The sequence below is a fragment of the Pinus tabuliformis genome, chromosome 3_1, assembly GCF_031772625.1.
Source record: "Pinus tabuliformis cultivar Carrire ecotype Pingquan chromosome 3_1, CPIR1, whole genome shotgun sequence".
In the NCBI taxonomy this organism is placed as follows: domain Eukaryota; kingdom Viridiplantae; phylum Streptophyta; class Pinopsida; order Pinales; family Pinaceae; genus Pinus; species Pinus tabuliformis.
Window position 1 is genome coordinate 378,685,198 of NC_142301.1, and position 8,462 is coordinate 378,693,659.

An 8,462-nucleotide genomic window follows, 5' to 3' on the forward strand; every position below is an offset into this window, starting at 1 on the left:
AACAAGGTATATTATGCTCAACGGACTGATTGGGACCTGCGCGTACCCGCAGTTCTGAGGGCTTATAGGAGCACATCTAAGAAACTGACGGCGCAAATGCCTTTGAGGCTACAGTATGGAGCGAATGCTATAATCCCCATTGAATATAAAATGCCTAGCCCGCCCATAGCAAAGTCGATAGATATGATGGGTCGCGAAGCCTTGGAAGACGGGACCACGTAGCCAAACGCTGTGGAATGCTTAGGACCTGAGGAAGCAATTCGACAGGATGCTCTTAGGCTCCAGGAACTTATGAAACAAAGGGTGTGATTAAGGGAGAAAAACGCTCTGGTGGAAGTGGAAGTCAAGAAGTTTGAGGACGAAATAAAGGATTATTTTCCCAATAAGAAACCCGGGGTGATAAAACAGGGTGCACACGATCATGGTGACAAATTTGGGGACTACCACCGAGAGTTGATCAACCTGATGCCTTGGATTGGGCTGCATATTACTAAACATATAAACCATGGTGGCATGCTATAGATGATAAAATGTGTGACGCAACCATTAACAATAAAAGGTGGATGTTTTCCAGGAAAAGTGATGGATAACCGATCGAAACCTTATACAGGTGGCGCGACCACCTGACTAGCCGTGGGAAGTACAGTCTTAGCACTCTAGGAAATTAACAAGAGGTGCAGGAATATAAACTACTCTGCTCGAGAGCTTCGCGTTGCAGGAGTAAAGTGTCACAAGGTCTACGACCGCACAAGGGGGGTTGCGCTGCCGCGCGGGTTGGCCAGAAAGTGACTGTTGGAGTCACTATTTACAATGTGAAGCTCGACTTGAGACCAAATGTAGCAGGCGGTAGGCATTTAAGACACACTTTATGGGCAAGATTTGGGAAAATCTGCGACTAAGGGAGAATTAATGAACTGGATTTGGGGGGAATGGTTGAATTCAAATTCAGAAACACTATAAATTACAAAGGGCTGCCAAAAAACAACACTTGTTCATTTGTGAATTGAGCTGTCTTATGCCCCATGTATTCTGAGATGAGACCTGTTTGCCCTATGCAGAGTGTTGATTGAGCCCCTGATTAAGCAACTGAGATATTTCTAGATGAGCAAGATGGCAGCATCTCAGGAAGCTAGGGAAATTGCAGAGATGACCACCGAAGAGGCCGCGCAGGCCCTGACAGTGGAAGATTCCCTTGAAGGCATTGGGATTTTGGCAGAAATACCTAAAACACACACATGCTGAGGCCGAAGAAAGACAAACAGCCAACGATCCTGGTGCGTGTGTCCCCGCGAAACCCACTACACACTAGGTTAATGATGGAGGAGAAAGGGAAAGTAGTTAGCTTAGAAATTGACGAGGAGGAGGAAGACTTAGAGGATCTCATAATTGAAGAAGATACAGAAGAGGGAATGGAAGTAGAAACCGAGGCTGCACCCCCTCCAACTAAGTTGCCCGTGTATATCTCTCCATGTAAGGGGAAGGTAAAAGGGCCCAAGGACCTCGACAAGAGCAAGAGCTCTCTCCAGACTCCGCTCCTCCCGGACGACATCACCTTTGAGGGCACGCACCTGGGGCGCGTGCCAAACTTAAAGTTTGAAGATTGGGATCTCGTTGACCATAAGAAATTTCCTCATCTAGAGATCGCGCAGCTCATGAAGCCCAAGCAGAACATCGCAGTGGGGGGTTATCGAATTGGAGTAGCGAAAGCGGTTATGCAGAGTGGAAAAGGCAGGGTTATTAAACCTGCTCTGGGTGCCACATTTCCACTGCACCCCAGTAACGATATTCATCATTAGGCATTTGCTCTGCCTGGTGCATGGCAGGTGTTTATAGCTAGAGGATCCCATCCCAATCATGAACCACTTAATCCATCGTATTACTCGGCTTCCATGCAAAGGAGAGGACCCCGTAGACATCTCGGAGAGGAAGAGCAGTGATTTGGCCATCGTAGAGGCCATGAAGAAAAAATACAAGCTAGAGAAGAAGAAACAGAGCTACACGATCTCCACTATCAACAACAAAGCAGTCAGGGTGGAAACTCAGATACTGGCAAGAAATGTCATGCGGAAGTGCTACACAGATGAGGTCCCCACGCCGGTGGTGGCACTTGTTGAGCAGTGCGTGGAGGGGGTCTAGTTTAATTGGACCGAGTTCTTATGCAAAGAGTTCCTGGAAAACTGCTGCGAGGACCAAGAACAAGGAAAAATGTTCCACTATGCATGGCTTCTGCTGTCCATAGTGTTGGTGGCAGGAGAATTACTAAAGGACAGTCAGTTCCCCATAATTGACAGGGATCTGCCGGAGCCCGCGAAGTATGCTTCGCTTTGGGCCATGAAAGATGTGAACCGGATCCGCGACAGTAAGATATTTTGGGTGTTCATGGAGATGAACATCATAATGGTGATTAACTGCAAGCCGCGGTTATCACACATTGTCTACAACAGCCTGCAAAGTTTTGCATAATTTAAAGCGGACTTCCTCAACATATATATCAAAGCGTGCAAGGACTCGGTCAAGAAATGGAGCGAGCTACCCTTCATAGCCATAGATGATGTAATTTTCGATGTACTAGAGACATGGTCACCAGAGTGGTGCGCCCTAGACATCGCGACAATGGAGAAGTCTGCTGCACAGAAGAAGAAAGAGGAGGCCAAACTGCGCATAGTGCAGTTAGAAAAAAATATAAAGCAAGAAGCACTGGCAACAAAAGTGCAAGAGGCACGAGACGCTACGTAGATAATAGCAAAACATAAAAAGGTCATAGCAGTAGCAACACATGAGGTAGTTGAGAAGACACGTGAGGGCCAGAAGCCACCTTCGCATGGGCAGCATAAAGAGATGGAAATAGAGGAAGAACAGGGCGGCGTAGACCTACAAACAACATCAACACTACTGAAGCACCAGTGCCCAAGTGAGCAGACGAGGCCGTGCAAAAGGTAAAAGCATCCAAGTTGTCGATCGACCCAATCACCTTTATTAAGGGTGATCTGCAAGACATAGGAAAAACGGTGCGCGACATCACCATAGAGGCCCTCCAGAATTTCGTAGAGGAGAATCAAATTATGTTGGGGGCCCTCAGAGCGTAGATTTAGGAGTTGCAGGTGTGCACTCGTCAGGTTGGTACCCTTTCAACTAGCCTCACAGTAGGGATGGCTGCAGCCGAGAAAAAGCTACGTGCTCAGACAACCAACACCATAGTGCTGCCAGAGGGGGCGCTGGTTACGACAAATTAGGTCGACAGGCCTACGATTAGTGCACTCAAAAGGATATGGATGAACATGGTTGCGCTCCCACAGGAGATGTTATATGTTCTGCAGGATGGGATTATTGCAGAACTATGGACCAGGGAGATTCATGTGCTGCATGTACTGAGTGACCAAAAGATCAACATGGAGCAGTTGAGCTTGTAGTGTGATGAAGTTTTTCATAGAATGGGTAGATGGTATTGGTACTGGAAGAAGCCTATCAGATGGTCCCCGAGTAGGCCATCCCAACAGATGCACCAACAGGGGTGCGTATCCATAGATTAGCAGCAGTGGTGTGTGAGGTGCAAGAAGAAATGACTAAGGTTCAAATGGAGCTGAACTTTCTGATAGTAGAGTTGGGGTTGAAGGCATAACCATCCACCCCTCCAAAGGTAGGAGAACAACACACTAGCACTATTACATTAGGGATGGAAGAAATCAGCAGTGCAGTAAGGGACTGCAGCAGAATGTTGGAAGAGTCCTTCAAGGTCCTCACCAATCTATAGGAGGACCCTAACATCCAGTGCTTGGAGACAGAGGCACATGAGCTCCAGAAGCAGTACGACATCGTCAAAGGGGACCACGCAGACGGTGACCCTTACTCAGAGGTTCACGTGAATGCAACAAGCCAAAGCACTGAAAGAGAAAGTAGATGCAGCACAACACAAAGAAGCAATATTGAAGGCACATGTTCAACTTTGGATTGACGAGCCCTTCATCATTACAACCAAAATTGAAGGCAAGCTCGCGCAAATGTAGGGGATGCAAGGACAAATGTGATGAGCCCCATAAATGGGTAATTATATGGGCTCATTTGGCCTCCTAATTCAACTTAATCCACCATTCTCATTATTTTATTGCATGTTTTTTATTATATTTATGTTAATCAAGTGAATTGGGTTAGTCATTATGCCATGAAGTCTAATGTGTGCTTTGTGTAGATTTTTGGTAAATTTTGAGACAAAGTCAAAGGTTTAATGAGAATTTGGCAGCCAATATTCGAGGAAAACAAGGGAGAGGATTTGTAGGAGGGTGTCACCCTCATTTATGACCCCCTACCTTGAATCCTCCTTCAGCAAGCTCGGAGCACAAGCAGCCACATCAATGCATCAAAGGGGCAATCGAGCAAGTGAAGAAGAACTGTTGTCTATCTCTAGCCTTGGGAGCTAACCCTTCTTAATTTTAGGAGAGCTGTTGGAGGCTCTAGTTTTATAAATAGGAGGGCTTAGGTGCTCAATATTTTAGTTGGATTTTAGTCAAATTTTCACACTTTTGTTGCAGCTTTTGCTCAGCTCATTTCGAGCTTACTTTTGTGAACAATTTTATGTAATGTGACTATTATTTTGACAATGGAGATGAAATATTTTCTGAGCTAGCACTGACTTCTTTCAGGGAGCTGAAGCTCTTGGGTTAGGGCCTAACCCAAGCTACCCATCACCTCTTGTTTTGCATTTATATGTTTTTGTTTCAGTCCATGAAATAGTTGTTGTTAGATAGATTTCTTCCTTAGTAGAATAGGTTTCTTTTGGTGGTTTACATAGCTGTTTCCATTTTAGTTGCTGAATTAGGTTGAAGAGTGGTAAGAGAAAGATACAAAAAGGCCATCAACAAAGCCATGACCTCCTTTTCTCCCTTTGGGAACCATGAATTGAGGTCAAGAGCTGCTTGCTACCATAAAAACACAGTTTTGCTTCCTCCATGCAATTTCTAGTGTTATAGTTTGATTCAGAGGTTAATGTTTTGCTTCAGATCCATTTTGCCATGCTCATTTCTATTTCTGCAATAGATCTCTTTCCATGATTTCCTTTCCATGTAGCACTGTTCAACATTTTATTTTCCCAGATCAGAATTTAGGTTAACATGAGATATAGTTTTGTTTTTTTGGTGCAGCTAATTTTTTTCTTGCTCAGATTCAGTGTTTTGATTTGCAGCTCTCTTACAGTACATCCCTTCTCATAATATGTGAATAAAGCTGCCATCACCATCTCTTTTGCTACATGTTCTACAAGTCATTCACAGCCCTTCACAAATCTTCCCTAATTCCTGCACCTTTCTCATAAGCTTTCCTCTCGTCTCTTGAATAAATCCAACCATCATTTTTCTATCCTAATCAACCTTGATGAACTTCAGACACCTCAATACATCCCTCTAGTCTTCAGAAACCCTTTCCCAGCATTTTTTTCACCTTTAAACCTTCTAAAACACCTCTCAGCATCCTCTTGTAGATCCTCCTGTAGATCCCTTACAGCCTCCTGTAGAATTTCCTATAAGTGACTTTTTGAAGTCCGATCGTAGGGAAAGATTCCAGAAGGGTGCCAGAGGTCTCCTAGGACCCCTCCACACCGTCCTACACCTCTGAAAATCCCAAAGTCGCCTTCCATCGCCACCTAATCACTACCACATCGACAAACAAATAAAATTACATGCATAACAATTTCACATAAAATACATAAAAATCCCAAAAGAATTTTTTTTCTTATTTCCTTCCAGAAATAGCTTGAATAGGTGAAGGTAATGGCACTCCTTTCCTAAATTTTCACCTCTCTTTTTGCAAAAGTAGGGTTAGTCGGTAAATTACGGTTTGCTAGGGTTACTTCACATTTTGGTCCTCTTTCTCTTTCTGCAAGTAGAATAGCCTATGTAGGGTAAGCTTTCCTTTCTTTCATCACATATAAAGCTTCTTCTGTAATTCATAGAAGTGGCTTGAGCTCCTAGTGATCTTGCGCCAGCTAACCAAGTGACAACCTGTAGTAAGAACTAGTACTTGTGCATAGAGCACCGTCGCTTCCAAGTTTGTTACGAACTACCGGGTTGATAAAAGTAAAATAGGAAGCCCGAGGAGTTGTAGCATTATTGCTGCAACATTGGTGCTCACCACTTTTTGGCGATGTTTCCGGGGAAGCGTCAGAGTATTTTGTGATTACTACTTTTCTTCTATTTTCTACTACAACATTCTGCTCAGTAGTTCATTTCAGCAAAAGTAGAGTAGTTGTTTCTCTCAAGTTCTGCATTTCCTTGCTTTCATTTCAATTCTTCAATTTCCATTTCAGCAAAAGTAGATTAGCCCTTTCAATTCTGCAATTTCCATTTTAGCAAAAGTACATTAGTCCTTTCAATTCTACAATTTCCATTTCAACAAAAGTAGATTAGTCCTTTCAATTCTACAATTTTCATTCTAGATTAGTCATTTCTTTGCTTTCATTTCAATTCTGCAATTTCCTTTCAACAAGTTCATTTCAATAGTTGCAATTTGTTGTTCAATCAATTTCAGTTTTGCAAATACAAGCAGAAAAAAACATAAATCACCCAAAACGAGATTTCCTTTCATGCCTCGTAGGAACAGAGATAATTCAGGGAAATTCTTACCCAACACCCTCACCACATCACAAAGCCACCCTTCTCTCTTCTTCGGTGGCAGTGATCCTGAAGAACCTTTAGGAGAACAACATGAGATATTTGAAGAACCTATAGGAGAAGAAGAGGAATAAAACATCCCTCTTGAGACAATGGCTGAAAACAGAAATGCTAGGGGGAATGGAGAAAGAGTAGAGGATACCTTTCCCATCTGAGAGACCAATGGGGAAACTAAAATGAATAACATAAGCCCTTCAACCCTACCTCACTTCCAGGGATTGACTACAGAAGATCCTGAAACCTTCCTGTTTGAGTTTTTTATTATCTGTCGAACCTATGACTATGCAGAAGATGAGCAGAAGTTGAAACTACTTCCTTCTACCCTCAATGATGCAGCATTGTGATGGTTCACAGGGTTACCTAGCAACAACATCACAACTTGGGCTCAGATGTAGCAAGCCTTTAATAACAAATATCGGGACTACTGTAGGTCAAAAGATACCAAGGATGAAATCTTTAGAATGACCATGGGAAGTGATGAATCCTTGGAAGATTATGAAGAGAGGTTCCAACTCAGTTTTAAAATGGCCAGGTGCACACTCAACTCCGAATCTCTGAAGTTGGTCCTACTCAAGGGAATTCTGGAAGACCTTCTAGACACCCTCCATTACCTGGCTGGGGGAGACATCTACCAAATACCTTATGAAGACATAAAGATTGTTTTTAGGAACCATTCTAAGGTAGCCAGAAAGAGAGGTAGGGGGAGTCAACCCACAACCAGTACCTCCCCATCCAGTTCATCCCTTAAAGGTGAACTTGGAAACATGCTGGAAGATTTCAAGAGTGAGAAGTTGCAGACTCTTGCCATGCAAATGGATACCTTGCATATCAAAAGGAAACAAGAGGAAGCAGAAAGGGCTTTGGCCATTTTTTGTCCTAGATGCACCAGAAGGCATCCTAGGAACGAATGTCCATTGAACTCTATAGAAATTTGTTCAGTCTGTGAAGAAGATCATTCTACAGATAAGTGCCCTTCCTTGCCCGGACTTAAAGCTATATACCAAGGGGCCAAAGGAGCCACTGAACCACTCTATTTCATGAACCAAAGGAGGCCGCATGGACCTAGACCATACCAGCAGGGAATGCAAGGGACATATCAGACATGCTACAACCCCAGTCAAGCCACTTCCATACCTTCTTGGGGTCCCCCTGCTCATCCTTCCTAGTCCACACCTCCTCCTTGGTCATATCCATCTCAATATCATGACCAACTAGCCGCTCATTCATTCCACTCCTATGCTCAGCCACAACCTTAGTGGAATGCATCTCATCAGGGGTGGAGGCCCCAGTACAACTCTCCTCCCGCTCTTTTGCCTCCACCACCTACTCAACCACAACCATTGCCTCCTGCTCCACCACAGCAACCCCAAATCCCTGCTCAATCGAACCCGAACCAGAACAACAGATAAGCTTGGCAAGTATACAGTGGGGAACCATCATGCCCAACCTATGCTGTGGAGATTCAGGAGATTAACCTATGATCTGGGAAGGTTCTCCCAGATAGCCGACCTTCCCAGACAGCCAACCTCCCCCTCAAGATTTTGAGGAAGATAAAGAGGAAAGTGAACCAAAAGCAAATCCACCCTCTCCTGAGAGATTATCCAAAAGAACACAACCTACCCCGGAAGAAACTGAATTCTTGGGAGAATTGAAATAGCTATGTGTAAAGATACCACTTCTCCAAGCCATAAAGAATGTGCCTATATACAATAAGATGATCAAAGAGAAGTGCTTTAGGCATCTAGTTAGGCACAAGAGAGATGCCCCAACCATTAATGTCATAGGACAATTGTCCGACTTGAT